This window comes from Vanellus vanellus (assembly GCF_965231255.1).
Source record: "Vanellus vanellus genome assembly, chromosome: 14".
NCBI classification, from domain to species: Eukaryota; Metazoa; Chordata; class Aves; order Charadriiformes; family Charadriidae; genus Vanellus; species Vanellus vanellus.
In genome coordinates, this window is record NC_138919.1 from 15721982 (window position 1) to 15728880 (window position 6899).

A 6899-nucleotide genomic window follows, 5' to 3' on the forward strand; every position below is an offset into this window, starting at 1 on the left:
ACACAACAAAAAAAAAACACCAAAAAAACCCAAACAACCTCAACACCCAAACCCAAGAAAAAGAAAAAAACAACCCTCTCGATCGCTCCAGCAAAGGCTTTGGTTGCTACAGCTCTTTATAGGTAATTGAATATCCCAGAGTGCATCTGCTAATGCAAACTCCAATATAAATAAGCAGCAGCGGTGAGCTCGGGGAGGGCAGAGGCGGCAGCTGAGAAAACAAAGCGAGCAGCACCCAGCAAAGCCCGGCCCTGGCCAAGCTCAGGGGCTGCCAGAGGCTTTTTATTAGGCAGAATTGGATTGCCGGGGCCAGGCTGAGGTCCCACTCCTGGGCGAGCACGGGAGCTGGCGGCGAGGAGGGAGGCAGGGTTTGCAGGGAGACGGCTATTGAATTATCCTCACCGCAGCGCCCTTTCTAGAGCCAAGCTTGCGCACGGCCACAGGGTGCAAAGCCCCCCCCCCCCCCCAATTCCCAGGGGAGACCCCTCTCCCCCTTAGCCCGGCAGGTCCCCCACAGCCGGAGCAGCTCCAGCCATAGAGGAGCTGACGGTTTTGCACCGTTTGCATCTCCAGCAGCGCCCGTACCTCCTCGCTTCAGCATCCTCCAGCAGCAGCCAGGCAAATCGGGGATGACAGGAGCAGTTAATTTGAGCCTGCGGAGGCCATCTTTCCAAGCGTGCATTGTTTTGTTTCCAAATAGACTTTTAATAACTATTTTCAGATGGTAAAAAGAAATAGCTACATCCTGACCTCTTGAAATGCAAATTGCCGTTCGCCCTGGGAGAGATGAAAGGCTGTTTCCTATCTGAAACATTAAAAAGGAAAGAGATAACGTCTCCAGCTCTGCCTCCCCGCTTTCGTTTTCAAAATTGTTTTCGGGCGAGTAGAGATGCTCTCTGCGATTTTGCCGTGCTCGTTGTCCATACAGAGCAAGCGAGAGGTGCTGAAGGGCTGGGGGGGGGGGGTGGGGGGGGAGCAAAGCCCCCTGTACCCCGATGGTGCATAGGGAAGGGGTCACAGCATAGGGTTTGTATTTCCCTACAAACCAGACCCACTCCAGACTTCAGCCAACAGCAGAGGTTGTGGGGAGCTTTGCCCACCTCCTGCCAGGACTTGATTTTTGGGCCCATTTTCAAAAGCTGCAACATGATTTGCTCAGGAAAACATGGCAGAGTAGCGGTACAGTCAGGCAGAACGCCCTCCCGGCTTCAAGACACAGCTAAGCCCACCGCTGCTCTGCCATGGCCTGGCCCCCCCACCGTCCCCCAGCCTGGCACGGCTGCAGATAAGCTCTTTCTGCCTGCCAGCAGCTTTCCCACGCAGGATTGTGGCACACACAGCAGCCAAGAGCTCCTCTGCCTCCCGGAGCAGCGTTGGCTCAGTGGCTGGGTGAGGGCAAACACAGACCATTTGGGTTTTATTCCTGTCTTGTTCTACTCTGAGTCACGGAGCACCAGCGCAGAGAAGGTGCCCTGAGCACACGCTCAAGGTGCTGCAGAGCTCTGCCGCAGAAGCGGGCAGAGGGATGCTCTGAGAGGGAACACGGGAAGGACCAGGGATGCTGCCAGGGAGAAAAGGCAGGGATGCTGCTAGGGAAGGAGCAGGGATGCTCCAGGGTGGGGGAAGAAGGGAGAAAAGGCTGGGATGCTGCCAGGGAAGGAGCAGGGATGCTCCGGGGTGGGGGAAGAGGGGAGAAAAGGTTGGGACGCTGCTAGGGAAGGAGCAGGGATGCTCCGGGGGCAGAAGACCGGGATGCTGCCAGGGAAGAAGCAGGGATGCTCCGGGGGCAGAAGACTGGGACGCTGCCGCGAAAGGGAGGAAAGAGCATGGATGTTCCAGGGGCGGAAGGCCGGGACGCTGCCGGGGAAGGCGGCGGGACGCTCCGCGGCTGCGGGTCCCGCACCACCATCTAGCGGCTGCGCGGCGGCAGAGCGCGGCCCCCCCGACCCCCCCCAACCCTCGGCTTCGCAAGGGGGGGGCCCAGACTGCCGCTGGGACCGCGCTGGGGCTGCTCAGCACAGGTAAAGCATCAGCCCTGGGCTGGAGCTGCCGAGGAACCGGGCAGAAGGGAGGTGGCGAGAGGTGCTGAGCAGGTACCTGCCACCCAAAGGTGACAGTCTGTACCCACCACCTGGACACGGCGGGTCCATTGCCCTGTGTGCCTCGGTGCTCCCCAGCACAGCCCCCAAGCCGGACCTGTGCAAACACAAGCCTCCCTCTCCCAAGGCCTTCCTTACCCCTGCAAAATAGTATCCTGAATATCAAAATACCGTCAAAACGCTCTAGTCTATTTTATGGATTTACCAATCTCCAAATCTTTTAGTATAACCTGTAACTTAATACAACGCACCAGTAAGAAAACCATAAAATAACTAATAAACCTAAACTAATAAATAATAAACTAAATTATATTATAATAATAATATAATATTACTACATAATATAAATTTATACATTATATAATAATATAAATTATATTATATAAAAATAATAAACTAAATTATAATAAACCTAATAAAACTAAAAAAAAAAAACTAATAAACTAAGAAAACCATCAAATAACTAACCTGGAAGAGCAGGTATCAGATTTCCTCAACTCCAGGAGGTTGGGCAGAAAGCCCTCGTTATCTCACACCACACCATTAATTAGCTGAAGAAGCAGAATTGGCAGAACCGCATCCAAAACCTTTGCCGAGCCCTGTGCGGGGCCAGGGCAGACGCGGTACACGAGAGGTGCGTGCTCAGAGACGGGTGAGCATTCAGGCCGGAGCGGGTGCTGCGGCGTGACAGGGGCAGGATGAGAGCAGGGATGGTGCTCCCCTCTGCCTGCCGCTGCCCCAGCGGCTGCTTTCCACCCATTTGCTCCAGAAAACAGTGATGTTGCATCTAAGGAGGTTCACTGCAAATCAGCGAGGCTGAGATTGGTGTGAGCTCGCCAGAGCCGTTCCGCTCCCAGCGGCGTGCACGGCACAGTTGGGCTGTTCATGCCAGAATTGTGCTCTTGCTCCAAGTTATTTCATCTCATCTTGGGCTCGAGTCCTGTGCAGCAAAGGGTCTCTGCCTGAGCACTTGGCAGACCACCACAGCACAGCTAAACCCAAAAGCTTGCTACCCACCAAGAGAAAACATGCCAGGGAGGAACGCAGGCTTGAGTCCGTGTCTACCCCTGTAATAAGGTAAATAATTGGAGATGAGATTTCTCAGTCCCCTCCCCGGGAACTGAGGTTTAATGGGCCACACTCAGTAACAGCAGAGAGAGCTGAGGCCGCAGATCAGAACGTAGCTGCAGCTGCCTGGTTCAGGGCTGGGTTTGACTCATTATTTACGATTTTTTCCCATACTATTAGGGAATATTCTGCTTTGCTCTCCTTGAGCGGGAGCAGAGGGGCAGTTGTACCTCCCGAAATATCAGTGTGTCTGGATGACAACATCCATCAGGGGCACAAGGGACAGAGGAGCTGGCATCACCCCTGCGGCTGGAATTTGCTGCCACTTCCCGAATCCACCAGCAGCTTCTCTCAGATCCTTGGTTTGCTCCAGGCAGAAGACAGTCACCAGCAGCCGAATGAACAGTTTAGCTCAGATAAGTGTTTCTAACACAACCTGTTTTGCCTGAAGCAAAGGGAGGCACACAAACGGCACGGACAGGACAGCATTGCCCTCCAGAGCTAGATCAGGAGAGGAGACGTCTGCGGCGTCACAGCTGAGGCCTCGCTAGGAAACAGGCAGGAGAACAAGGAGAGTCTCATCATCGCAAGCTCCACCATCGCTAGCAAGAGCAGAAAGGCTTCTTCTCCTCTTTCGTCCACCCTGATCACAGTGTTTGTCACGGCTTTGCATACAGGAGGATACATACATACAGAGGCAGGAGATGCTTCCTCACCCATCCGCATGGGCTCGCTCCACATCTTCCTCCTGGGCTTGACAGTGAAAAGCAACAAGCTTGGAGTGACAGCACAGTGAGAGGGCTGCGTGACTGAAAGCACTGCTTCAGATGCAATCCATAAAAGAAAGTTATCTAAACTCACCTGAGGAGCAGGAGAAAAAAAAAAAAACCAAACACATGAGTGCAAGTCCCTCGGGAAGAGCTTTAAGGAGGAACAAGAGGGAAAATTACATTTGCAAGCAAGATGTGCCCGGAGAAACTCAGCTTGTCCTTTCCCAGTCCCTGCAAAACGCGAGCTGACAGTTGTCTTCCGAAAGCAGCTACAAAGCACAGCTACGACCGAGGGCTTATTGCTGCCAGCGGGCTGGTTTGGACCACAGAGCACAGAACACACGTAGCATCACCCTGATCTTATCCAGCCCCATCTCCAAGCAGCAAACAAAAGGAAGAAGACACAGAATACTTATCACAACACAGATTTAATTTCTTAGGCAGTTATAAAATTACAAAGAGCGATGGGCTAGCAGCGGGAGCCAGACACTTGGTGAGGTGGAATGTTAGACAGATTTTTTTTTTTTTTCCCCACTTATCGACACAGCTATTGAACAGAGTAAGTGAGCACTGCAGGATGCAGGGTTTGTTTTTTTTCCAGGCGAGGAAGCAAATGCAAGAGCAAATAGATCCAGGTAGACAAAGGGTTGAGTCAACACCCCACACAAACCCAGAGCTACAGGTTCGGGAACAACTTCCCCGCTCCTGAGAAACGAGTCGGACACATGCAAGGCAGCGCAGGGGCAGTCGGCGTACGGATGGCTGCAGCCGCATGGTCAAAGCCACAGCACCGGGACATCTGTAACGAGCACAACCGTAGCTATTCGCAAGCCAGAATAAAAACTTCTTGTCTGGTTATTTTCAAGGCAGTGTAAGATGAGATTTGCCAATTTGAAGCGTGTTAAAATGAAGGCATGTTATGGTTAGAAAAAGAGGAATTTGCTGAATTCCTTTGGTTGTGCAACTGGAATCTTATTTACAGTCAGAGCCATGCTTTCTTCATTGCAAACCTTTCACAGCGCAGCACAGATTCCAGAAAAAAAGAAAAGGCGGCCTGCTCCGCACATGTGGAGAAGACACTCTGCCTTGCTCTCAGATGTTAACAGGTTAAACCGAGGCAACTGTTAGCCAGGACAGCTGGAGCACAAAATAAAACTTTCCAAATCTCCGCAGTGATTAATCCCCACCAATGCTTTGGACAAAAGACTCCCGTCGCTCTGCAAACAGCAGTGGAGCATCTGCGCACACAAGCGGTAATACTGAATAGCTCAGCTACCTACAAGGAAAGAAATTCTACCGTCTTACTGCACGTTGCTTCGGTGCTAACGCCATTATTAGAGCCAAGAAAGCGCAGCACGGGATGTAACCCCGAGTGCTCAGCTGATCAGCTTCTCGGGGCTCTATGCTCACCTACTCACCGAGCTGGTGGCTCCGCAGCGCATTCCTCCCTTTTTACTATTACGCATAGGTCAGATGCGCGTTTCCTCTGTGGAGAAACTTGTCACTGTATTAAGAGCCTTCTCAGGTATTTATCTGAATTCAGGCAGACTTGAAAAGTCAGCCCTTCTACCCCCGCCCTCTGCAGAAACAGGCCCAAGAAACTCGCTTGTGTAGGGCCTGAAGCAGCAAGGGACACGCACACAGCCGAACCCAGAGGGAGCACTCGCACAATGTCTTGCTGAACAGAAGAAACAGCTTTTAATAACCGCTTTTTGCTTTTTACTTCCTCCTCCTCCTCTCCGCCAGGCCCAGCCTTTTAACTGCTAGATTTGTATCTATCGTTTGTATTTCAGAAACAGTGACATAAGAAGAGTCCGGAGCAGATAAAAGCTTTCTGCCTCAGAACTTGAAATACAAAACAGGGTAAACAGACAGATGTCGAGACAGCAGCAGGGTATGTACGCTCGCTACCTATTTGCACATCAAGAGAAACGGCTCCTTCCCCACGGTACTCACTGGGAACATATCCCACTGCAATCTAAGACCTGAGTTTAGGATTCCAAGTTTATAAGTGTGTTGTGGTCCGTCCCCCCCCCCCCAGCTTTGGTTGTTTCAGTTGTCTATCTCCACCCCCTACTCTCTACTGAGTTAAAAAAGCTATCAAGTGCAGTCCGTATCTAGAGAGAGACGCACTGCCACAGAACAACCGCTGTCCTTCCAAGGAAGGTCAGTCTAAAACGAGAGGGGCTGTATATGTATAGGTGTTCCCGTATCGTATGACCAGAAGCCCATGGCCACAGCACAGGCCAGCACTCGAGCCTTGGCTCACCCTGGGGAATCCAGGGCTGTTAGACCATCAGAATAGAAACTTTTAGACACCACCTGACTCACAGAGCATAACAGTGCAATCATATGCTCCGTACTCAGGTGAGGATGCAGCTGCAAACAGCATTTCTGGTATGTTTAAGAAAAAACAAAACAAAACAAACAAAACCAATGTCTTTGTGTCATTAGGATGAAACCCCAACCTGAAAGGCTTCTAACTTTGGTAGCGTACCACAACAGGGTGGTTACTGAGGGCCTCAGGCCATCAGAGGGAAATATTAGTCATGTTTTATCTGAGGACGTTTATAACCTCATGCAATGAACTTAAGACAAACTGTCACCACTCTTAAATATACTGTCAGTGGGGACCAAAAACCACCTGCTCCATCCTACCAGCTCCGTGCTGGTCACTAACCCCAGATTATTACTTTTGCTCTCTAAAAAGATTTTCCCAGTTACCACAATGACAAGAAGATGGATACTTTAACTGGCCTCCAGCTTCTACTCAAGAGCGACCCAAGCAAGGCACAGCGATTCAACAGTCAGTGTGGTTCGGGAGCAGGCCCATACTACAGCATACAGAAGACACAAACACAGTGAATACGGGGTCTCCAACTCACCTTTGGAAGATACGGTGTAAAAGTTAAGAAGGGGTAAAATTAGTACAATAAGTGTTCTCAATTTTTAGCAGTAGGAG